We start from the raw sequence: 26,873 nt of genomic DNA, 5'->3' as shown, positions 1-26,873 counted from the left end.
TGAGGATGGCCATTCAAAGCTAGCCTGGGCAGGAAAGTCCATGAGACTCTGATCTCCAATGAAGCACCAGAAAGCCAGAAGTGGTGCTGTGGCTCAAAGTGGTAGAGCACTAGCTTTGAGCAAAAGAGCTCAGGGACAGTGCCCAGGGCCAGAGTTCAAGGCCCACCACCGACAAAATAAAACAAAGTAAGCAACAGTTAACCACAACAAGCTGAGGGTGCTAACCTGTGCTTTGGGCCCAGCTCCACAGAGGCACAAGCTGCCCCAGCACAAGACCGGGTGCATTCAGGGTGGTCTACACATTTTTCTAATTTGGAGAGGGGAAGGGAAATAACAAAATGCGTCAATAGGGATACAGGTTGACCCATTGTAACAATGGGTACAAGACACTATGATGAAAACGAACTTTACAACCTGGGGGGTGGGGACGGAAGGGATGATAGGGAAAAAACAAAGGAGGAGGTAATAATGCTCGATAGGAAATGGACTCATTACCTTTCTCATGTAACCATAACCCCTTGGTATGGTATTTTTACAATAGAAAAAAGCATAAAAAAGAGCGAGATCGTATCTGAACAAAGAAATCACTAGAGCAGAAAAAGACTGGAGGTATGGCTTCTGTGGTAGGGCCACTTCTTAGAAAGCATAAGGCTTTGAGTTCAACTCCTTGAAAAAAGAGGAGGAAGAGAAGGAGGAGGGGAGTAGCGGAGGAGGAGGACTTAGCCTCTAGAGGAATGAAATGCTGAGATTCTGTAATTCTTGGCCATAAAGCATAGCTATGGCAATGAAAGACTAGACAAAAACACCCAGAGAAGGTGGGGACCAGACATGGTCTGCTTCCGGTACTATTTCTTAACACCAAATAGTTGTGAAATGCTCTAAGCAAACCAGGGCAGCTAGTAGCTGTGGGGGTCACTGTGCTGGGAGACATCTTCCTAATGCTGCATTCTCTTAACGGTGATAACTAAATGTCTACTAAAAGCACTGGTAGTTGGTGATGTTGAAGCCATATCATCTGCATCTAGGAGCATCCTGAACATGTTGTATCACCTCGTTAGAAAGAATATTATTCTTTTTATTGTTTTAAATTTCTTATGATCTTTAAGTAGTTGTACCAAGAAGTTCCCATTCTCCAAAACAGTGTATGAATACAAAGTGTCAGATAACATTGTCACCCATCCTTCCAAATATTATTCTTGCATACTTGAGGAGAAGAGATATACATGTCTAGGAAGTCGTTATCTGATCGGTCAAATGAATTTTTCCACCATCTTCTGGTCTCCAGAGTGTAGAATGGCATAACTCCGTACCCAGAGCTGGGACTATTCATGGTCCTAGTGTGTGGGGAAGACATGCAATGTTGCCCATAACTAGGTCTACACAAAGTGCCAAGGCCACAGAGTCCTCGTGAAGCAGTGCTTCGGGCTCTGCAAGGGTAGCGCAAAAGTCTTTGCACCGTCCCAAGGAACCAGCTTCATCCAGTTCCCCCAGGAGGATTTCTCTGGATTGCTTTCATTGTTTTCTACTTCTGAATAACCTTTTCAAATCTCGCCGCTCCACTGTTATGTTTGAAGTGACTTCTGCATGTGCCTGACATAAGGAAATGTTAGGAAACCAAGGGTAGGCAGGACTGTGGGCTACAGCACGTCACCAGACTTTTATTTCTGCTGCCTAATTTAACAGGAGTTCCCATGGGTCATTTCCCTGAACCCGTGCAATTTGGGGGTGGAGGTATATGCTTCAGTTCCTGGCATTTACCTCAGAACTTCCCTCTGGCTGGGTTCATCCATTCAGGCTACTATCGAGCCTACAGGTTTCTCCATTGGCCAGGCCACTCTTGCCCCAAGTCACAACCACATGTTCATATGGTGACTGTGAGCATTGGGTTGTGACTATTTGGACTTGGCTGCTTTTGTAGACCATGGGAGGCTAAGCAGAGACATTGTCATATTGATTTTGTATCTTGCAGAACAACCCATAGCTCATGTCGCACACACTCCTGGTCACAAAAAGAAGAAAGCACAATGATAGTCAAGTTCTTACATAAAAGGTACTGAAAGTAAGATACAGGAATATCATTCTTGTGCCTTTTATTCATTTCATATTGATGGCAATTGGCGCCAAGAAGGAACAACTAGGATTTCCCTCTTAATCATATTCTCTTCTCCCTTAAATTTCTGCTTTATCGACTGTCTCCATAGTTTACCTTTTCTGGAATGTCATAAAGGCTTTTAAATTGCCTGATTCAAGCAAATTGCCAGGAGTTTTGCAGCTCACCTATTCAAATATAAATAGAAAGTGAATACAAGTTTATCTTGGTGTGTTTAATGACCCAGGCTAACTCTTTCTACACAGAGAACAATAAAATGGAAGTTTCTGGAGTTATTAGTGAATTTTTCACATGGCTAAAATGTCCAGATTATACACAACAATGGGGCTAGGAAGGTTGAGGAGACGGTGGGGAAGGGATTGATGGGTGGGGAAGAATGATAGCATGATCAAGATACACTGGACATGTGACTAGACCTGTCAAATTAAAACTCCCTTGTATAATTATTTGAAGATAATAATAAATGCTCATATTATTCTGTTTATGCAATAAATAATGCATATTATAGGCTCTACAGAAAACAAAGGAGTGTCTTCTAATTCTTTCTTCCCTCCCTTCCTCCCTCTCTTTCTTTGTTCCTTCTTTTATTTTTCGTCTTTCCTTCTCTTACTTCTGTCTTATTCTTTCCTTTTTTCCATCATTCTTTTTGCTAGACCATTAAGGAGGCTTTATCCATATACTTCATGTTTTTTCCTTTCTAATAGAGAGTACAATATTTTTTTTGTTGGTCACAGGGCCTAAAATCTGGGCATGGGCGCTGTCCCTCAGCTCTTCAGCTCAAGGCTAGCACTCTACCACTTGAGCCACAGCACCACTTCTGGCTTTTTCTGCTTATGTGGTGCTGAGGAATCAAACCCAGGGACTCATGCGTGCAAGGCAAGCACTCTACCACTGAGCCACCTTCCCAGCCCAGAGAGTACAATTTTTAAGTAGCCTTTCTAAATATTTGAAACATGCAAAAAAAAAGGCAAAAATCAAAAGGTAGGGATTAGAATCTACCAATGGGATGGTAGTTTTAAGTAAGAAGCCAAAGCGTGCCTTTTTTTTTTTAAGAGTCAACTATGAATAATTCTGCTTCATGCCTATTCTTCCTGGTTCTCTCTACTTTGAGAAAAAGAAGTTTGATGGGTTGGGGATTTTTTTCCTCTGCTAATATTTGAGTCTTAATCACATTTAATTACTGGTGAGAGTATTAGATAATTCATGGAAATTAAAATTCTTTGTTTCTCCAAGATGGTCTCATAATTACATGGTACTTTGCTGTATATACAAGCAGAGCTCTGATTTTCCATCTACTTTAGTCCCATTGCAGGGGTGGGGGTGGGGTGGGGAGTGGTGCTGTGGAAACAACTCCCGTCAGTCATGTTTTAAAGCAGAAAATTAAATGTATCACTTACATCCCATACTCAGGGTGGTTCACCAAGGTGATTCTGAGTGTGAACACTCAGGACCAAGCTGACAGTGGCTCCGTCCCTGGTGTATGGTTTGATGGTCACAGTGTAAAGAGTCCTCAAGTTTCATGCTTCCATTGGTGCAAGCGAAGTCACCGGAACATATTTGATGACATTGGGATAGGAACTGTAAACATCCCCCAGAGAATGCCAGGAAGATACTTGCGAACACTCATACTACCATACTACCTCCCAGGTAAGGGGCCTGAGGCTCAGGGAGACTAAGACACTGGTACTTAGTCACATGGGTAAATAGAAGGCTGGGTCTTCTGACCTTGCTATTGGGAATTACTGACCGGATGTTCTGATCTGCACTTGCTGAATTCCTCCTCCCTTCTGGGAGCTGGCGGGGGACAACAGTATCTGGTTCTTACTCCTTTTTATCTCCATCTTCAAGCCTTGTATTCTCTTAGATCTTCTAAGGTGCACAAGGGGTCATGCGGGTTATTGGCTTAATGGCTGACTCTAAATATGACTCCACAGTTATATAACCGGGTAAGCAGCTGTCTAGTCTAATTTCAGAGAGCTGAAAAGATACCAGGCTCACACACTCTCACTCTGCTCCTTGATGTCTTAAGCTCCTCTTAATAGCTAGTAGTTTTAATAGCGCTCATTAATTGAGGTGCTGATGTTCAGGAATTGTGCTAAATACATTCCTTTTAGGAGCCGCGTCTACAAGGTGAAGAGCATTAGCACCCCTCCTTTAACTGGTGGCTGCATGCTTCATTAACTTCCCAAAGCCATGGAGGGACGGAATGCTGTTCTTTTGACCAGCAAATCTCTGTTCCATGGGTTACCCAATAGGAGACAAGATGATTCCCTTAGCACAGCATGTACCATTGGCAGGCAGACACCCTGGGATGGGGACAAGGCCTTTCTAACACGTAAGTGAAGTTATCTAAGTACAGTCCACTTGTAGAAAAGGAGCAACTGTGATACAGGGGGAAACGGGAGGGATGCTATGGGAGAGGAACAGAAACAAGACGTTCTATTTGTTCATGTCTTAACAAAGTAACGAAGCCCCACACATGCACGGCAGAGGTGGCGGAAATGGACTGTTTCGCAGTACACAGAGGCTCCGAAGTACAGGGTCAAAATGTGGGCAGTGTTGGTAGTACCTAAGAATTATAAACAGATGCTCTATCTATGTGTGTCCCTGGGTTTCTGGTGACCCCAGGAACTCCTTGAAATGTATGTAAGTCATGTATTGTTATTATTATTATTATTCTATTTGTGCAAAGTGGGTTCGCTGCAGTATTTCCACACATGTATCCAATCTAACCCATCATTCTCCCTTATCTCCTCCCCTTTTCCACTCAACCTCCACGTCCCCTCAACAACTTGGAATTCAGTTATGTTTTTATTTTGTCCATCCATATTGTCTTCTCTCTGTATCTGTATCGAAAATGTCCCCTATTAAGGACCCCAGTTGTCACCCATGTGGGGCTCACACCACCCACGCATGACCTCATGTTCCCAATCACATGGACCGTTACAGCCAATCACATCTCTGTTTTTAAATGAGGTGGTGGTAGGGGATCATAGATCAATGATGCATGAAATTTAGGGGGATATCCTGGAAGAGGAGCTCCCACACCCATCCTTGGCCACAGCACTGCTGTCCTCAGCTTCCCTGAAGAGGTGATGAAGGGCTGGGAAGGGGGACCGATTCTGATCCGCGAAAGCCCCGGAATTGGAAATCTCTGACTCTCTGAGCTCTGAAGTAACATATTCATTAAATAATCACAGCATCCTAAAAGCCAGATGAGTGTGTGCTTCTGGAGGGGAGAACAGAATCTCACAGCTTCTTAAAAGTCTCTCCATCCTTCCCCACAGGTCTCTGCTCTGCCTCCCTCTCTCCTCGTTCCTTTACTCCCTGGTGCTACTCCGGGGTACAAAGCCACAGCTCAGGAATTCTTATGTCAGGATCTGTTTTCTATAAGAACTTGGGATCAGTACTTTGGACATAGACACAACAATAACAAGAACAAACATTTCTCATCTAGAATATGTTCTTCCATTTTATGTCTTTCACACACCCCTGCTTACGCTTAAGGATATTTATCTTCCCTCTGAATATCTTTATATTTTTTTAAAAGTATTTTTTTATCTTTAAGTAGTTGTGCAAAGGAGTTTGCCAGTTTATGAATCCAACATGTCTTCATCAGGATCCCCTTCTCAGATATTCTCACCCATCCTCCCAACCCACCTTTTTCCTCACTTTTCTTAATTTTGTAGGATATATACTGATTTTTTTTTACTGCATTCTCCTCCCTGCTTTTACATTTTATTTTAGATAATCCACGAGTTGGAAAACTGAAGATAAAATATTTAGGCAATACATTAGTATTCATGAAAGAGCTCTTTTGGTTTCTTATTACTAAATATAGTTTCTGTGAAAAATCTTACATCATGCTCCCTAAAGGTAGAATTATTTCAAAAGTAAAATGAGTGGAAAGAAAGAACTAAGAGAGAAAAGTCTCTCTGTGCTGGCTTGCATACTATCATTTCCTCCTCAACCTTGGTATCATATGCCTTCTAAATGTATGAGGCTTAAGGATAAATGGCTTGAAAAGCAAGGTACTTGATCTCTTCAGGCTCAAAGGATTTCGTAGGAAATTGATGTGTGCTAAAGCAATTGTGGAATTCTCTTTGTTAGCTTAACTTCGTGGAAGTGTGACATCCATGTGACTTCTGTACCTTGGCACTGGGGACAGGTCTTGTCCGTCGGACTGACATGGGTCCATGATTGATGAGCGGGACGACGTAGGAACTGGACTTCTAGGCTCCAGTCTCTTTATCCTCTAGGGTGGAGAGGAGGGATGTGGAGGGCTTTGAAGGCAATTTCCAGTTCTATTAGTCTGCAATTTTTGATTCCCATCAATTACAAATACAGTTGAATCCCTGGCCTATTGAGTGAGGAAAAGCAATCACTGCTTTTTGGATGTAACTAGATCTCCTACTTACAACTCTGCTGAGATGAGAATAGATTTGTTAAGAGCAGCAGGGAAATTCGTATTGTGTAGCTCGGTGTGAGGAGCCAGTGGAACCAGAGGGGGTCTTCTTCGTAGGGATGAGGTGTCTCTTAATAAAGATTGCAGATCTGGCTGCTTGGACTAGTGACAAATGAGAGTCATAGCCAGGGCTCAGGAGAGTTGGAAAAGGAGAAGGAGACCAATTCAGCCTGGGCGCTCTGCCAGGAGCATGTGAGAGCTGGGAGGGAAAAAAAAATCAACCCCAAATTACCTCAGCATTGAAGAATATCTAGGTGCCCAGTACCCAGGCAGCCGTGGGGTTTTTCTCAAAGGACATACTCTTCAGAAAGGACTCTTAACAGTTTAAACTGAATTTTGATTATACCCTTTGGGATATTTATTTTCTCAGTTTGTCATCCAGTGAGGTCTCTTCACGGACACACCATCATCTATTGAACTAATAATGAAACTGCTTTTCCTTGTGCACCCTAGTTGTGCCATGAATTTTGTGGGTACTCTAACCTGAGCAGTCTCTCCACAGAGGAAAGATAGGGAAGGAGGGAAGGAGGGAAGGAGGGAAAGAAGGAGGGAGGGAGGGAGAATAGCAGGGAGGGAGGGGGAGAGAGGGAGGGAAGAAGGCTAGAGACACTCTGTTTACTTCAGAGAAGACTCGCCTTGACCTTCTACTCTTGGTTTCTCCAGTGTTCCAAGGCACTTCTGAAAGGCTTAAAAACACTGGTATTAAGGGTTTGTAGCTCTGTGGTTCTATCAGTCTTAGCTTTCTTCCTCATTCTCTGGATAACCACAGGCATGCCACTCAGCCTTGGTAGGATGATGGAGAGGCTTACCTGGGCAGGTGAGTATATGTAAAGCACAAAGGGCGGACACACAAGGCTGAGCCCCAAATGACAGCAACACGTTGGGAATTAAGGAAAGTGTCATGGTGCGTGCTTCTGCAAATGGTATTTCCTCTCCCCTGTGGACTTTCCTATTTCTGGACTGATAGTTACCAGGTAATTATTAGAAAATCAACATACTCTCACTGAAGAATCACAGTATTTTGTCTTCCAGGAGAAGTTTTAGTCCAACAACAAGAAGACCAACAAACCCTGGCTTCTACTATATAAAATTTACACCTGGCAAATGTTTCTGTAGTTTTAAGCAAGTTTGCAAACCATTTCTGTCATTTTGCTTCCTGCTTTAGCATGCTACCATGATGAATGAAGTGATTAACTTGAACGCCGCCATGGACAGCTAATTTCCACCTTGGCAGAGTGGGTCTCACACCTTCATTCACAAAATGTCTCAACAGATACTCAGGCTACCAGTATAAAGTTCTCACGGCTCCGCCACTCTGGAGTTGCCTAGGTAAGGTATCTCAGTTTCCTTTTTAAAGTAATTCATTAATACTCCAGGTAGTTGCATTGTATGGTGGACAGAACCTGAAGATAATCCTAGCTTCACTCTTCCACTAAATAAGTGGCCCAATTACAATAAAGCTCATTCTTATTTACTGAATAGGCTATCATATCAACTTCCTAGCGTTTTTGAGGTTTGTTTTTTTTAAACAACTATTTTTTAAAAAGGAAGTTTTATGAATAATGTTTATTAATTGCAATTTCCCTGGCCACAGTGACAGCTGTCAGCTATGCTTGATTTCTCAACACTATTGCTAGTTAATATCTACAATAAATTTCTAGGTGAGTCTCTAGATTCCCAGGATTTATGCTGCCTCACCATTCTAGGTGGAATCGATTAAGATGAAGAAACAACTTGGAAATCAGCTCTCTCCTTGGCTAGTACATCTACCTACTTTAGACCAAATTGAGCAGTGAAGGGCTTAGAAAGCGAATGGAGTACAAGGGTGTAGCTTCACAGGTGGTCTTGGCTTTGCTGTTGTGGGTTTCTAACATCTTGGAATGAACATCCCCAAACTACCAGCTTTAGGCAAGTGCTTAAAGGGAATGTGGCTGTCTTGATATCCATGTTTCATCGCCTCTGCTTGCTCTCCTCTGATTCTATTTAGGACTCAACATCTAAGTATAGAAATATAAGAATGTTGACTTGGGTGATAGAGTTATATCCCAGTCACAAAAAGAAATTATATGTGATTCTGATCTATCTATCTACGTAGCTAACTAGCTAGCTAGCTCACAGCATAGCAAGTGCATACTTCAAAAGCCAATGGGAAGAAGGTCAAGGTGAATTTGAAATTGCACCTATGGATTGTTGCTTTCTGGATTTCCACATTTTCCAGGGGATTTTGTCCCCTCCCATGAGTACTGACTCTCCTAAATTATCATATTCTCCAAGACAAGGAGAAATGCAGGTCTGTGCTATACACCAGGCCTGAAATTATAGCATGCACACATCTGTGACCTTGGCTAGTCTTAGTTCTATCAAAACTTTGTCTGCTTTATGACTATATCCCCTGGGGCCAGGCATTTGTTAGCTATGCTAACAAGTACGAGGAACAAATTCATGTACACCTTTGATTACTGCAGAACACATCGGCCCTCGGTAAAGGATAAACAGATACGTGTATGACCTGCCCCTTAGGCTGTGTGACTAAGATGAGGAGGTTGATTCATGAAGGGGCAGGGGCTGAGGGGCCAGCAGCTATGCTGAGCAGATCAAGACAAAGTTTCTCCAAGGCATTCGTGTCGTCAATATTTTTGAAATCAACTTGGACGTGGTCAGAGCCTCTTTTCATGTCACTCGTCAAATTTGTTTTGTGTTAGACATGGCTCTAAATCAATTTTCCTTTTCCACACAGACAACTCACCACATTATATAATCAGGAGTTGAGAAGACACAACACTCACAAATGATCTGTCCCTGTTTTTCCAACAGAAACAGTCATCACACAGTAAGGGAACTTCCTAGCCAGTCCTGTGCTTCTTTTCTGAAATACAGAGAGAATGGAAGTACCTTGGACAAATTGGGGTACCACTGAAACAGCATCTGAATGCTCCCTCTTTGTAGACCCTGAATAGCCTGCATCGCTTTTACTCCATTCCTCTGGGAAGAATGGTATTATTTTGTGTATAATTGCAAATCCTTGAGTATCTGCAAACAGAACGATCCTAATCTTTGCTTGAAAGGTAAGAGAGAAAATAGGAGCATCCTTAGAGAACTGAGCAAGGTAGATAGGCTTACTTTGGTTGAAAATCCTGGGGCATTGACTTAGCTTGGACTTTCTCCGCATATCCTGGTAGAGGTTTGTGTGCAGATACTTAAGAGTCAAAAGTGGAGAAGGAGTAAGGGTGGGGTTTGTGAATGTTAAATTGACTACATTATGCTCTATCTATCCTGGATGATCTTTCAAGAAACCTACCCTCTCCCAAGGAATGGAAGGGGGTACCAAGCAACCGCTGGCTACTGTTTCCTGCATCTCCACACTTCCGGAGGGCCTCTCTGGGGCAGGTTGTATGGATGAGAGTCCCAGAGTAGGTGCTGTCAGGTGGAGCCTCACAGAGCTGATGAAAGACTGCCTAGAGACAGTTACTATGTAGGGGTGGGAGGGAGGGGTGGAGAACACAGGCAGTTGTGCACAGGGTGACGACTCAGGGACACTCCCAGTGGGTGAGCAAGGCCCTGGTGATGCACAAGGGCCTCCAGCCAGAGATGGCCCAGACATACAGCCTGCTCGACTTCCCACAAAGTCCAATTTGTTCCGACAGCCTTGCTCTTTTTAGCATTCGAACTGGCCCAGCTTACAGAGGAGGCGACTTGGCATTGCTCACTAAGATGCTGACTCCCTGCGATGTGGACAGAATTGCCTCTAAGGTCTCCTTAGAAACCATCTCAGGGTCTTTGAACGAGCGGACCTGGATTCCCCATGCTCCTGGGAGACGGGTGCTAAATGAGACAAGGTAAAATAGAAATCAAAGGCTCTGTTTCAAGAGGCACTAGACCAGACATAACCTACCAAAAGCTTTAGTGTTTGTGGATTATTCTCTCCTAGAGAGAATAAATCATCCTGTTGTCTACTTGGTTATATCTTCTACCTACCAAAATTAATGTTGAAAACAAAAACACATCTAGTCTTTGGAATCAATTTCTGGTCAATAATACTGAAAGTAAAATGAATTTATCTCATAGGCAGATAACTAGGAAAAAATTACTGTTGTCAAATAACCTCCAGTCCATATATCCAGCCAGTGGGAGGAAAATTACTTCCTTGAAACAACTCAGTCAAAGTAGTCTGATGTCAGAGGAAGTGGTACAAATGCTAATGGATAGAGGCATTTTTGTTTCGTGAGCTACCTAGGTTTTCCTCAAGGTAGGTGTTCCCTGGTCCCCACCAAGACAGAGCAGATTTGTTTTTTGTCCTAGTTAAGAGCTGATATTCTGGTTTCCCCTTGGCCTTTGTAAATAGTTCATGATTTTCCAAGGTATTTTGTAGTTAGCTAGCGTTCCGTCAACTTCCTTATGAACAAGACCTGGCCATGTTTACTGGGCACTGATAGTTCTTAAAAGCAAGCGCCAACAAAACAATATTGGGAAGATCATAGGCAGAGAAAGGGGAACACTTATGGAAAGGCCACCGTTATTCACGTATTATCCAGTTTAAAATTCAGTTTTATCTTTAAAGCAAGAATGTGCATGAGTGCCAAAATAGACTTGCTTCTTTGCAAGAATGCTACAATACCATGTTGCTCACATATACTTCAGGGCTGGGCTAAGCCCTGTGTTGATATGAACAGAGTTAATTCTCACAGTAATCTTGCCAGGTAAAGCTTGTTTGTCATTGTCCTTTCTGTGACTTGACTTAAAGCCTGCTTGTTTTTGTTTTTTCTAATTGTTTGACTCTAGGTCTTTCTTATTCCAAAGCTCAAACTTTTCCTACAAGTTTTCCTTTTTTCTTTTTTTTAAAGAAATTTAAATAAGGACCAAAGGACAAAGCAGCTGTTTTCAGAATTACTACTTTTTTAGGTCTATGTACAGTTTTGATTTAACCAAATGAAAAACACATTTCCCCCAGGAAAAAAAAATTCCCTTTAATTTAAAAAATCTATATAACTTGCGAGGAATGCAATCCATAGATTCCAAATCTGTTTACCTTCACGTGAAAATAGCACCCAGCACAAAACTGCTTGGGATTGGAAATGTCTTTTATTTTTTTTAATTATAGCATTTCCCCCGCTTCATCCCAAACTTCTTGCTAATCAAGAGTGATTATAAGTCCAAAAGATGTGGACCTGATTCAAAATTGCCACCTGCTTGTGATTTCATTGTTACCCTTTATGTATTTGCTGTATCCAAAACACAAGGACACCAAGGAGCCAAACTAAGGGGTTGGTCTCCCTCCTTAGATTTCTTCTTGGTTTTTCTCCCTTTCCACTGATAATAACACACGTTCATGGAATCAAATCCCATGTCTAGAAAGGAGCTAGAAAGAGTTTTCCAGGGTCAAAGTTTAAAGGCATTAGTATTCCATACATACATATGGAATATATAATGGTGTATATAAGGAACATATATGGAATAAATATGAGGTGTGTGTATATCCACATATGTGCATCTATGACATATAAATATACGTATGCATGTCTGGAGTTTTAAGGATACTAAGGGTCAACAATAAAGATATATCTATATACTGGCTATGCAGGTAAGTAAGCAACATGGTCACTGCATGATGAGTATCCTGGCATCACAAGCTCAGAATGTTCTAGGGCCCAGAGGAAGATCATTGACCTTGACCTGCTGGAAGGTGTGGGGAGGGGCTTCCTAAAGGATGTAACACCTTAAAGGATAAATGGGATCCACTGGCTGGAGAAACTGGGGATGAAGAAGAGAGATTGAGGGGAAACTATTTCAGGAAGAGGACAGGACATGTGTGTGTATGAGAAAGAGAAAGAGAGACAGAGAGAGACAGAGAGAGACAGAGAGAGAGAGACAGAAAGAGAGACAGAGAGGCAGAGAGAGAAAAAGAGGAGAGGAAAAGAGAGAGGAGGAAGAGAGATTGAGAAATGGAAAGAGAGAGAGAGAGAAACAGAGAGAACCAGCCTAGTTATAGGGCTGGTTAGCCAAAACTCTCCCAAGAAGCCTGGCAGAATCATCATCACTTCCTGCCAGTGTTAAGACTCTGCCCCACCACGGCGTCTTCTCTCCAGGGCCTGCTACCACAGATGAAGAAGCGCTGCAAAGCTTGATAATTACCTGTGGACTGTCTTATGGGGCCACAGCAGGGCCAGACCTTGCAGCACGTCCCTTACATGGTTGAAATGGACTCAGCATATGTTTTCAGAATCAGGAGGGAGTCTGAAGGAGGGATGTGTGAAGTAGTAGAGGAGGAACATTTTAGCTCTCTTGGTTTTTCTGGAAGGCATATATTTGGGGTTTGGGGGAAAAACATGATCTCTCAGGAGCAGGCTGGGTCTCCCAGTGGAGCCCCATGTATCCCTCCACCACTGTCTGATGGACTGGCTTGGAGAATGAGAGGTGACTGCCCCTCACCTGCCAGCCCAGGTAGGCAGGAGGGTAGAGGCCCGGACCTCTCCCGTGGGCACTGGGAGTTAGGATGTCCACACAAGTTCCATCTCCTGCATACAAATGCAACTGAGCCAAACAAATCTACAGCGCAAACAGAAGGAAGCCTGCCAATGACAAAAGCAAATATTTGCTCTTTTATGTAAAAGAGAATCTTGCATGTTTAGCCAATTGGCCCAGGTTTCCCTTCAGTGGAACCTGATATTTTACTTTGACGTGTTGCCCAACGCCACATGATAAAGAAGCACGCAAGGACACAAGTCCCAAGAACAATCTTAGACATCTACCAGCCATGCTCCTTTCGATTGCCATAATACCGTGGGGGTACTTTAGCTCCCCATTTTAAAGAAACAGGAGCTGAGGAACAGAGGGGTTAAGTAACTTGTTCTAGACTGTAACCAGCACAGGCAAGCAAGATCCAGAGTTTATCTGATTTCTTTTCTTTTGCGGGTCATGGGGCTTGAACTCTGGGCCTGGGCACTGTCCCTGAGCTCTTTAGCTCTTTAGTGCTCTACCAGCCCATGGCTTTTTGTTGTATTAAACAGCCTGAAAAAGGGGCAAAGGAAGTTTGGAGGTCACATGAAGCCAAGTACTTGAGGCTCAACAGTTAGTTTGGGAAGACTTATTCTTGGCTTCTGCTGCCACACTCATCAAGAAAGCACGGGAAATTAGCTAGATGGCTTAAGTTTTACAAGAAAAAGAAACCAAAGTACTCTCTAATGAGGAAAACTCTTGATTTGAACAACACATGCCTTACAATAAATAGCATCAACATCCTGAAAATGGTCGCAGCTGATGACCTACTTATTTCAAGGAACTTTGGCTCCAATGGTTCAGTATTACAGAAGCTGACAGTCCTGCAAGCTTGTTACAGTGTTGCATCTGTGTAAGGAAGAGCTGGCCTTTTGAGTCCTCCACATAATCGAGTGGCCCAAGCTGTAGGGGCGATGAAGGCCAAGGCCTTCGGCAGACACATAAGCCTAAGCCTAATAGAATGGGCTGGGTATGTGCCCCATGATGGAGCGCTTGCAGGCTGGGCCAAACTATGTGGGGAATTTGGTCAATCCAAGGACAAAAGATGGGCTCAACTAGTGAACAACAGTGAGCCATCAATTTAGTTAAAACAGCTGCTCCTAAAGCCTCTCATTAAAAACAATACCCAAGACAGAATTGGAATGGGAGCCTCCAGAAGGATCTAGGACCTTCAGGCCAGCTCTGTCTACTGCCTGGCATCTGCCAATAACCTCAGGGGCATGCTTTCTGTTCACTTGGAGCCCTGGCCTTTGAATTCACTCTTTCCATCCTGGCAAAGTCCCCCCCCCCCCCAGTGGAGGTGGAACTGTGTGCAGGCTTAGCTGGCTGGAATTCTAGTCAGATAGATGTCTGGGACAGCAGCTCATTTAATTCAGTTTATTTGTTTATGTGTTGGGCCTATAATGTTTTTGTTACTAGGCTTTTCTTTTTTTCGTGATGATTATGGTAGAAAGGGCAAATTCTTTCTTCTCTTTGATCCTACTTTCAGCCAAGTGGCCTTGGTTACTCATGGAAGGGTATATTCTTCACCATGCATCTTAAAATAACATTTGGTTTTACATTCCTCGAAACAAATCTAGCAGAGATGCTAATTGGTATTACATCAAATTATAGTTTGATTTCAGCAAAAGTTGACTGTGTTTGGTTTATAAAACTGAGTCGTCCCAGGCCAAGAGAATAAAGCATCTTTCCATTCAATCAGAATTATAAAAAAAAAATCCTTGAATAGAACATTTAAGTCTTTGTACTGTATTTTGGATCTATAAAGTGTTCTTTATTTTATTTCACAAACTTCATAGCATTTTTTTGCTATGAGGAATGCAATCAAACTTCTGATTATATTCTGTAGTTACATTTTTCTTGTTCAAAGAAACACTATTGACTTTTTTTGGTAAGTGGAGGTATCCCCAAACCTTGTTTTTCTTCTTCTCTCTCTCTTCTTAGGTAGGGGCCAGATTCTATAAACAGAATTTCATTTCTACCAGCTCCAATAAAAATGGGCTCTATTTTATTTGAAGACGGATCTTCACCAGTGTGGTGGGGTAGAGCAGAGAGGAAACCATTAGATACGGCTGCTGGGTATGTAAGCTGGTGCAGCCATGATGAAACAACATGGAGTTTCTCAAAAAGTTAACCTGGATCACCAGGCAGTCCTACCGGTGATCCAGGTATCTCTGGATATATGTGTGGAGTATATATCCAAAGGATATGAAACCAGTCCCTTGAAGAGTTATCAGCACAGCCATGTCTATCTACACTACTATTCACATTAGCAACCAATGGAATGAATGGATAAAGAAATAGTGGTACCTAGTATATATGCAAATTGGGAGTACTTATGAGTCTGAAGAAGGAAGGAAACCCTGCCCTTTGAAAGAACACGGCTGATGCTTGGGGATAGTATGCTAAGTGAAATGAGCAGCAAAAGGGAATCCTATGTGTATACAACCTAAAAAAGCTGGACTCAGAAACCAAGTGGAAAAGGCAGTTAGTTACCAGGGTTAGGATCAGGGGAAGTGGGGAGGATTGTTAAAAGGATTTACACTTTCAGTTATAACATGAATACATTCCGGAGGCCACATATATAGAATGCTTACTACAGCTAGTAATCTCATATTTACACTGCAAGAGAAGACCTTAAACATCTACACCCCGCCAAGAACAGAAAAACAGGATGGAAAAGGTGACTGGAAAGTGATGGGTTGAACGTTAATTTGCTAAGTTATAGAAGCAATATATACCATCTATATGTCAATTAACACATATTATATATGTGGACTTGATGCAATTTTTATTTGTCAATGATATCTCAAGAAAGTTTATTTTAAAAGAGAAAGATTGGCTCTATTTTGCCTCGATGATGGGAATTTCTTAAACACCTAAAGCCATTTGTTTCTCCCAAGGCTTATGTTGTCACCACTGAGATTTGTCACTGCAAATGTAACAATCTGGAAAGAAAAGTACAAGGCCGCTGGACAGAGGCAATACAGTTGCTCTTCAGCCAGGGGACAGACACATATTTGAGTATAAAGCAAAAAGCCGGGCTGGAAAGGTGGCTCAGTGGTAGAGTGCTTGCCTTGCATGCATGAGGCCCTAGGTTTGATTCCTCAGCACCATATAAGCAGAAAGAGCCAGAAGTGGTGCTGTGGCTCTAGTGGTACAGCGCTAGCCTTGAGCTGAAGAGCTGCCAGACCCAGAGTTCAGGTCCCACGACCACTACCACCACCAAAAACAAAAAGCAAAAAGCCACCCAGGGGTCCAGGGCTCAGTGAATCAAGAATGTAATACCTAATATCTACCTACCTCCTTGCTTCTAAAATTACAAAATTTCCAGAAAGTCTCCACTGCAAGCACAAGAAGCAAAGAAAAGCAAGCTGTCAACAATGGCTCAAGTGAGTGGCAAACACTGTAGAAATCAAGATGGAACCCTTCTCCCCTCCATCTCTTCCCAAGGGAAGAGTTTCTACAGACCTTGGAGGAGTCTTCTCTTTCAAGGTGTGATCAAAGTACCTTGTCTCCCCCTCACCCCTGAATGATAAATTGTGCCATTTCAGTCAATGGGGGGTAAGAGGGGGGGTCAGGAAACCTGAAGTGAAGAGGGGTGTAGAAGTAGAAGTGATTTGCCCATTCAGCAGGGTAGGGTAACACTAACCTACAATCCTGATTTGGTCTCTTAGACGGTTGCTTTCCTTGGGATTTTTCTTAACTCATTTGATCCAGGCTTTTATTTTTAGGCCGTTGTTTTATTTTGCATACCTAATTAATTAGTCCTTAACCTGACTAAGAATTTTTTTCAAAAGACCACCCCCCCTCTGCTATACAGTATTGGGTTACCATTAATGAGAAGATTCCCAATCTTTGGACCTAGCTTCTGAGCTCACTGAATCCAGTAATAATTTGTCTCAGATAATTTTGCTATCAGAGTAGGTTTTGTGATAGGTACTCTAACACCTCTGAAGGCAAATTCCAAACTCTTCTGGAAACTATTTTGTAAGAGAGAAAAAAAAAAGTCTTGAGGAAGGATTACCAAGGAGAATTTTGGAAGCTAGCCACCTAATTAGGCAACTTTTCTTCTCCAAGGACCTGTAACTTGTGCTCATAGTTTCAGCATTTATATGGACACAGCCCTTGCACTCTGACATTTTTAGAAGAAATTAAGCTGCAGCAACCAGAGATCTGGGCTCCGTGACAACCCCATTAGTCTCCTTGGAAAGCAAAAAGTACTCCCAGGAAAAGATGAGGGACCCACCCCTTCATCATACTGCCAGTCACTTCTCATAAGTAACATGGCTTAAGTGGACAGGAAAACACAACCTTTGCTCTGGCTTTAGGAGACGAAAGAGAACGAGAGAGGGAAAGAGGGAAGTAAAGGGGAAAGAGGAGAGGGAGGAGAGAGAAAATTCCGATTAGGGAGAAGGGGAGAAAGAAGAGAAATAGGGTGGAGTTAACATAGGACGGGCAGCTAAAGGATTCAGAGGCTTGTAGCAGAAAGCCAGCCGGGAGAGAGCAGAACTCCTTGTCTGGCTTTACCTTGAACCACGTGGCTTTCCCAGCTAGAGACCTTGGAAACAGAGAGTCAAGTTCAACTTTGAGCTCTACAGCTTTCCAACAGAATGATCCTGGTTAGTTATTTTTCTTGTTTGAACTTCCCCTGCCCTCCTCATGTAAAACAAAGCTAGCAGCACCACCACATACTGGGTATGCAGAGGCACAGATACCTGTGGGAAGTAAGGGAACATTCCAGAACCTGATCTGCCAAAGACAACCAGAGAAGACTGCAAGCTATACCTTCCTTTGCTCCAGGGTGCCCCAAAGGTGGAGGGAGGTGGGGGAGTGGAGGGGTCATTCTGATAAATATCTACTTCAATGTAACCAAACAGGATATTCCTTTTAATTGACCTTTTAATTCCCAATTACTGTTTAGGCTAGAATCAAGATGTAGTGAGTTATCTTCTGGTCAAAGAGTTGCACTACTGGCTTTAGATATGCAAAAGTTTCAGGTAATGAGCTTTTCATAAGGACTCTTAAAAGAAATACTCCATTGACCCCACTTGTTTTAGAATGGTCCTGGCCACAGAAGGCTCCTCGTCCTGACATTTCCTCTTTTGAAATGTCCCCAAACACTGGCCCCTTAGTAGCTGAGGGCACCCAGAGATCAGTCTCCCGGGGCCCCTCTGTACATTCCCCACCCCCATCCTCACACTAGAGGGACTGACCATCTGATTCTTGTACTTCTTTTTGGCTGGATAAACAAAGCCCCTTTCGTGACACCAACACCCCCTGCTGAAGACCAAAGTGAGCACTGATGGCGTCCTAAGTTTATGAATAAAACGGCCTCTGTGAATTCTGCCTTGAACTCAGTTTGTCTTTGCAGATGGAAAGCCATGCACAGAGATAGGGCATCTACGAAATGAGAAGTTTGGAGAAGGGATGCTGGAGGGGTGAAGGGTTTCCATTTCTTTTTTGTTGACTCCTTAGAAGAAAGCCCAGGGGAAGAAGGAGAAAAGGAAAGGAACATTTGTGAAAATGGGTCCTGGAGCCCAGAGAAGGTCCCATGCTTTTCTTTCTTTCCCTTCTGCTACATATATCCTAGACAGTCTTTGTGGGAAGATTATGAGGTCTCACTAGGTAAACAGTCAAGAGGTTCTTATTTTTTTCTGGCACTGGGACTTGAACTCAGGATCTTGACCTTTCACTTAGCTTTTTTTTTTGGGGGGGGGGTCCGGTCGTGGGGCTTGAACTCTGGTCTTGGGCGCTGTCCTTCAGCTCTTGAGCTCAAGGCTAGCGCTCTACCACTTGAGCCACAACGCCACTTCCGGCTTTTTTCTTTTTGCTTATGTGGTGCTGAGGAATCGAACCCAGGGCCTTAGGCATGCAAGGCAAGCGCTGTACCACTGAGCCACCTTCCCAGCCGCACACTTAGCTTTTTTTTCTCTCTCTCTCTCAATGCTAGCACTCTACCAGTTGAGCCACACCTCCACATCTAGCTTTTTAGTGGTTAATTGGACTTAGGAGCCTCTTGGATTTGTCTGTCTGGGAGTTGGCTTCCAACCATGAGGTTCAGATCTCAACCTCCAGAGTGTCTAGGATTACAGGTATAAGCCACTCATCCCTGGCCATGAGAGGCTCTCTTAATGGTTTTGATAGATACAGGGGTAGTAGAACGGAAAAGTATGAAGGGAGGGAGGCTGTCACTAGTTTTCTTGGAAGTAACTGATGCAAACTTCAGAGTTTAACATCTTTTAACAAATAAATACATGCACTTATAGCAACACATCAAATCAAGCCAAATTAACATGAATTAAGCAGCTGCCACTCTCATAGGCTGAGATGGCTGATAATAACATGCAATGGGAATTTAATTCAACGAAAAGAAGTCTGGCTTCTCTAGGGGTTCTTAATAAGAAATCCAGATTCTGAATCGGAGCCTTCCACAGAATCTAACCAACAGCATCTCTCTCCTAGAGCTCAGTCAGAGGGTGCTGTGGACTAGATGTCTTAATAAACAAGAACGTTTGAATCCATTTCTTCCAAAGCAATGAGCATAGGCTTTGGTTTCCTTCGTCTCTGGGTAGATTCCATAGACCATCCTCATGAAGCTAAACTGTATCCAGGCCTTGGGAGAGCCTTGCTATGAATGCCCCAGTCCTGGTGGTCTTCAACTCCCTCTGCCCTGTGCAGGAGTGTCCCGCCTCTTCCAGACTTCCCAGGATTCTCAGTTGCCATGGATACAGTGCAGCTACCGTCACTGAAGCTGCCAGGGAACACCCAGCATCACCGCTGTTCACTGTCCTGGCTGGCAGGTCACAGAGCTGTCCTCAGGCTAATGATTCTGGAAGTTTCTCAGCCCTGGAGTACTCTCCGTGCTGCCCTAGCTACACACACAGCCATTCAGGATAGCTCTATCCTTTGCTTCCGTCCATCTTGTGGAGTCAGAACAGGAAAGCACATGGTAACCTGCCTGCCCTTTTCTCTCCCCTCCTCTCCTGCAGATTCCTCCCTTGGCTTCTTCAGCGGGCTTGAACCCAGCAAGGTCATTCTACTGATTTTTTTTAAACAGCTATACTGAATCCCATGCTTGATTTAGCTGGGGGAATGGGGGAATCGTTCATTTCAAGCCCTGCCCCTTTAATATGGGGAAGAGAGGTGGACTGATGTCCCCTCTTGGATGCATTTACTGATCCAGGACCAACAGATGAACCACTCATGGATCTGGGAGGCCCCTCCCTGATTAGCAAGTCTTCTAGCTTGACTGTGAAGCTCTAGGGGTTTGGAAACTGCACCCTTTCCTTTGAAACCTCCTGAGCTCTCTCCAGGGAGCCATTGCTGCTTCTCCTACCTGATCATAGACTCTATTTCAACTAAGCGTGGCTCTGCGTGCCTCTCGATAGACGTCTGCCCTGCTCTGCTTTACCTCTGCTCTGGAAAGCTCTGTGTATTCTACAGGAACCCGTTCCTTTCCCTGGGCTGAGACTCTGCCTGTCCCCAGGGTTGAAGAGCACTTGGTCATTTCCATTTTGCTCCAATCCGTTGTTCCCCCTTTGTGGCTAACTCTTCCTCAGAGGGAACAGAGAAAGGTGAACTCATTCAATAGAGTAACATCCGTCCGTCCCGCCCTTTCCACGAACACTACCTTGATGCCCTGGCCATGTCCCTAGGAGAGAACACCAGTATAAACCCATCCTCATCTCTGGAGCAGCTAGCGTTCTCTTGGGCACAGAAAAATGCTCATCAGTGCCCCTGTGATTCTTAGACATATCTTCAGGCTCCTCCCACCACACCACAGCTCCGCCCCCCTTCCAAGACCTTGGCTCTGGAGGCTCCTCTTCCCACAGAACAGCCCCTGCGCTCCTATTTGCCCGCTGACAGGAAGGTAAGGCATGCCCATGTAAATCAACAGAGACTTTCCACTTGGCAAAGACCTGTGTTTTCTTTTTAGGATCACAACACCTAGGCGAGGGTGAAATAGGAGGTTTCCGGAGCTGCTGGTGGGAGGGTATGTTCTTTCATCACTTCTGGAAGGCAGTTTGGCTAACTGTCAAGCATCTTTCAAATGTTCACATCCCTTTAATCTAGCAATGTTACCCACTGCAAGTTTCCTGCAATTTCACAGAAAATACAATCTCCCCCCAACCCCAGGCACTTGATATCACTAATAATAGAGAAAATGCAAATCACAACACCAAGATGCTTTTGTTTCTTCACCCAGTGGACTGGTAAAGCTATCAAAAGGTTGGTGGAGGATTAAGGGTTTAGGGCTGCTTGTTTGTGGTCCAGTACTTCAGGAAAATCATCTGACATTATATATGGAAGCTAAAAATGCCTTGTTAGTCACTGGTAGCTCATGCCTGTGAGCCTTGCTACTCAGGAAGCTGAGATCTGGAAGACAGTGGTTTGAAGCCAGCCAGAGCAGAAAAGTCCAAAGTAATGATCAAAAAAGCAGGGCTGGAACTGTGGCTCAAGTGGTAGAGCACTAGCCAAGCAAGCAAGCTGAACGATCTCAAGGTCTAGAGTTCAAGTCCCAATACCAGAAAAAAGAATCAACAGCCAACAAGTACTAAACTACTACCTCTGTAATTAAAAAAAAACAACAAAAAACACCAAAAACTGGGGATCTGAGACTCATGAGAGACAACATGGTTTCCAGCCATACAGGCATTTTAGTGTCAAAGATAGGGCTAGACTCTTGTTTCTTGATCTCTGAGACCCAGTATTTGCTCACCATATCTTCTTTCCCCGCACTGCAGGCCATTCTAGAATATTGCATGTAATAATTCCTGATAAGCCTTTCCTATTCTAGTGTTTTTGGGTGGGGGGGAGCGGGGATGGTTGGTCATGGGGCCTGAACTCTGGGCCTGGGCGCTGTCCCTCAGCTTTTTAGCTCAAGACTAGCACTCTACCACTTGAGCCACAGCGCCACTTCCGGCTTTTTTCTTTTTGCTTATGTGGTGCTGAGGAATGGAACCCAGGGCCTCAGGCATGTAAGGCAAGCACTCTACCACTGAGCCACCTTCCCAGCCCCTATTCTAGTGATTTTTACAGATATGTGTATTATTGCTTAGGCCTTTATTGCGCTGAGACAAATGACTCTTGAAACAAACAATTGGGCACAGGTGGGTGAATTCACGGTCATTTTCCATTGCCTGCGTTATTGCGAAGCACCTTGGCCTAATTCCCCGGAAGCTTTTTTAACTGTTCACTGAAATTGGTCTTTCATCTCATATAAATTTGCTGTCATCAAAGCCAAGTGAAACCCGGGTCTCAGAGAACAAGGGGACAAGGACTTGGCCCTTCCTACCACAGACCCGGCACACCTCTTCCCTACATCTCTGTCCTTCTTAGATCTATTTTCTCTTTCACTCCCATCAAAGGTCTGATTGTGTTCTGGACTTCTGATCACAGATGATTAAACATTTAAGGATGGAACCCCAGAATGATGGCCGCTCAGTAATGAGTGCATTGGGAAGGAACTAGCAGGTCAAGCATGGGCGGGGGCGATGATGTGAAGGAGTTTGACATAGTTCTGGGTATTTCAGTCCCTGACTCACTGGACTGTGCGTGCTGAGTCAGTTCACATGCTTCCACGTTTATTTTAAAGACACAAGGCTGCTTGGCATTCACCGTGTTTGCTTCTATTGTTTAAAAACTGGGTTTGATTTCCTCTCCACTTACGAACCAAAGGGTTATACATAATGTTATTAGAAAAACCAAATGAAGAGAAACCACTGCGTTGTCAAATTTGCCAAGACAAATTCTTAGGGGGAAAATCTGCCATGCATGTATACATAGGTGTATACATGTTGTGTGTATGTACGTATGTGTGTGTGTATGTGTGTGTGTGTGTTTGTGTGTGTGTGCTTATTTTCACTGGGGATTGAACCCAGGCTTTGTTCAGGCTGGGAAAGCACTCTTCCAGTTGAACAACATCTTGCGCCCTTTTGTTTGTATTTTTGTTTTCAAGATAAGGTCTCCCTAACTTTATCTGTGTTAATCTCAAACTCATAATCTGCCCCTTGCCTCTACCTCCTGGGCAGCTGGGATTACAGGAATGCGCTACCACACTGCCTTTAAAAGATGACTGAGCTGTGCAGCTGCATTGATTGCAGGGATGAGCGGAACAGGCCATTGAAAAGTGAAGTTGCTGCGACCCTCGCTCACACTCCACCCTTGGGGCTGAGTCCTGTCACCAGAAAGCCAGGAACATCATTCCACGTTCGTGACCCAAAGAGACAGAGAAGATAAATGTTTTAAGCCACTACATTCTGAGGTAATTTGTTACCAAGCCATGGCTAGCTGATACAGTTGTTTACTTCCTGACTAGCTGACCCTGGACAAGCCTCTGTGTTCTCTTTCCGCATCTGCAAAGTGGACAGAAAGATAGACACCCTCCCGCCCCGCCCAACAGCGGGTTCTACTGACACATTCAGCTGTACTCCTTAGTAGTCTAGCATGAAAACCAGACCTCAGGGCGGCCCCACCCCCAATTATGAGCATGAGGCAACCTGGCAGATGATGGAGCAATCAGTGGGAATTCGCTCTAAGTGAAACAGCTGAAGACGGAGCCAGGTGTCCATTCATTTGTCTGACTCAAAGCCCAGCCTGGGTAAAAAACACTTTTCTCTAGAAGGGGACGAAGAAGTGGCAAGAGGCATGAAGGTCAGAACTAAGAGTTCATGCAGATGTTTCCAGACATTTCACACAGGACGAGAACCCTCCCGGCATAGAAATCCCATGATGCTGGGGATAGGAACAGACAGGAAGAAAACTAGGTTGGTGAAGGTCTGTATTAGAGCCGAGACCTTGCTATGTCCCGCTACATGAGCGAAGATTAAAGCGACTGCCTCATTTAGGGGGACAAGAGAATCATGTAAGAATATCTGCAAGACCCCCTCACCCCCGCCTCTCAGCTCCATGATCTACGATTTTAATAAGGATGCCAGGAGATCTAGAAAATGATCTCTGATGCTACATTCTTTCCAGTTCCCCACGGTGGCTGCGGTAATTATGAGTTCAACTTGTTTTTATAGATCTGGATCTTTCTGGGCTATTCTTGGAGAGATGCCCTAGAAACCTATAGGATGTCACACTGCCACCGTTGGCACGACAGATGGCAAGGTCGGTCCCGCAGCCTGGCAGAGGCTGAGAAGCAGGTAGGGGTTTCCTCTGGGCTGTGGCTTCCCAGAGGGTGACTCCAAAGGGCATCCGGGCATTTGAGGAAGTTTGGTTGGTATGAGAAGAGGAAGGCCACACTGAATCCTCTTTGTTGTTTTTGTTGTTTTTGGTTTGTCACTCTTGGGTGCTGGAGCGATTGGAAAGGCTGAGTAGATTTCCATGGTTTGGTTGTGGCACGATGCTCTCTGGCTGCAGGGTGGGCAGCCCCTGGCTTGGTGGGTGGGTGGGAGGGATTCAGGAAGATAAGCACTGCAGCCCCGAGGCAGGACCCCCGCCCTCCTTTCTGAAGGTGTTAGGGGAGGGGTCCTCCTTCAGAGTATGCCTGGCTGGGGTGACAGGCAAGCCCCCGCTAGATCTGTGATCTGTGGAAGGGGATTGTCCCCCTTCCACAGCACAAGGTTAAGCCATGAATGGACGGCTCCGCCTACAGGAAGTCCCTCCCTACCCTTTGCCATTCCATTCTCAAGTTTGTCTCTGCTGCTGCTGCTCTGTCCCCTTTGGTAACCCAAGCACCCAACAACTTCTTCCCATCCTGTCCTTGAGAACAAACACTGACAACTTTGTTGCAAGTCTCTGTTCCTCACTCCCTCTCTCCTGCCTTCTGTGACCAGAAAGTAGGGGGCAGGGCTCAGGGAAGGGGCTAACTTTTGGCTAAGCACCTACCTTCATGATGGATTCATTTATTTCTGGATCCCCTCCTCCCTCCTCTCCCCCCTCCCCTCCCCCAGCACTCAGAAGAGCTGCTTCCTAAAAACAACAACAACAACAAAAAAAACAAAACCAAAAGAATCACAATTTTTTCCCTCCAAAGAGTCAAAAATAAGATTCCTTTGTTCCCCGATTTCAGAATTTCAGACTCATGGTGGTGGTGATGTCAACAGACTTTGCTGTTATTGTCTCCATCCCTAGTTGGTTATAGAAACAATCTTTGTCTGATAATCTTTCTTTTTAACACATAAAATAAAACCTATCTCTTCCCACAGACATTATTACAGGGTCTGGGTTTCCGGGGGGATTGCAAAGAGCAGATGTGGTAAGGATTATAAAAAGCATAGACTTAGAGGTAGAGAGAGAGAGAGAGACAGAGACAGAGACAGAGACAGAGACAGAGAGACAGAGACAGAGACCGAGAGACAGAGACAAAGAGACAGAGAGAGACACAGAGAGAGACAAACACACACACACAGAGACCTTATTCCATAGCTATGAAACTCACCTTGGCAATGTGGAAGGGAAGGCTGGGCTTAAAACGTAAGGAGATGATTGTGCCTGATTCCATCTAGGAGCCCTGAAGAGAATTTTGACACAGGGATTCTGTGGGACTGACCGGAAGGGATTCAAGGCTTGATAGACAGTGGTAATCCCCTTAGAAGACATCTAAGCAAGCTACTGGTCACTTCCACTGTGCTCAGGATGGGAAGGGTTGGTTTTTGTTGTTGTTGTTGTTTGGTCTGTCATAGGGCTTGAATTCAGGCAATGGTTGCTGTCCCTGAGCTCTTTTGCTCAAGGTTCCACTTTACCACTTTGAGCCACAGCACCACTTCCAGTTTTCTGGTGATTAATTGGAGATAAGAGTCTCATGGACTTTCCTATCCAGGCTGGCTTTGAACCATGATCCTCAGATCTCAGCCTCCTGAATAGCTAGGATGACATGCATGAGCCACCAGTGTTCAGCTATGGTGGAAAGGGTTTTGATCCTTTAGAGTTATATCCTGGAAGCCCTTGTTTGTCCATACTCCACATTCTTTGGGGAAGAGTAGGTACCTAACATATCAATGAGAATGGAGGACAGAACTCATTTCAACTGTTATGCCAAGGAAATCAAACGGTACAATCTACCCTCAGCCCTCAGCCGGGTCCCTGGCAGACTTTTGTAACCTTAACCTAACGATCTCTAGATGCAAGCCCCTCCCTCCGGCTTTAAGATTTTGTTTTAACCTTAACACTGTCGGGGAGGCAGATAGGGACCACTTTAAGCTCTTCGATAAATCTTGTCACTTGCTGCATTTGGGGAAGATGCTCTCATCTCTGTATCAAGAATGCAGCAGTATTTATTATTTCTTTGCAAGGACTAGACCGTCTAAGCATAGAGGCTGAAGTCTGTCTCCCAAGGCGAAGATGGCTGGTAGGAAGGCACCGGTGAAGCAACAGAGAGAGCGGAGCTGAAATAAACACACGTGCACCATCCGTCCAGTGCCCTGGGGACTGAGCTCAAGCACTCACGCCTTGAAAAACGCACCATAAATATTTAGTGGGCTGATAATCGAGGAAAGGCTGATGGAGAACACAGGCAGTAAATTCTACTCTAAGGCATATGAGAAATATTTTTCTTGGTTGAAAGAATTTACGAGTACTGTGGGGGTGGAGGAGATGAGGAGTGAAGATCGAGCTTATGATTTGTTATGATCACTATTTTTTTTGCCCACTGCAACAACTAGCTACCCTCCCTAGTCTGTCTCCCTCGTGTGTGTGTGTGTGTGTGTGTGTGTTTGTGTGTGTGTGTGTGTGTGGTGTGTGTGTGTGTGTAAACCGCCAGTTCTGTTCTTAGCTTGAGGAAAACACAATTTCATGAAATCCCTAGCTCTGATTATGTTACAAGGTTTCACTTTGGATTTTGCATTCTCTCTCCCCTCC

This window comes from Dipodomys merriami, unplaced genomic scaffold, assembly GCF_024711535.1.
Source record: "Dipodomys merriami isolate MVZ:Mamm:240054 unplaced genomic scaffold, mDipMer1.0.p SCAF_29, whole genome shotgun sequence".
NCBI classification, from domain to species: domain Eukaryota; kingdom Metazoa; phylum Chordata; class Mammalia; order Rodentia; family Heteromyidae; genus Dipodomys; species Dipodomys merriami.
Note: the sequence above shows the minus strand (reverse complement) of the source record.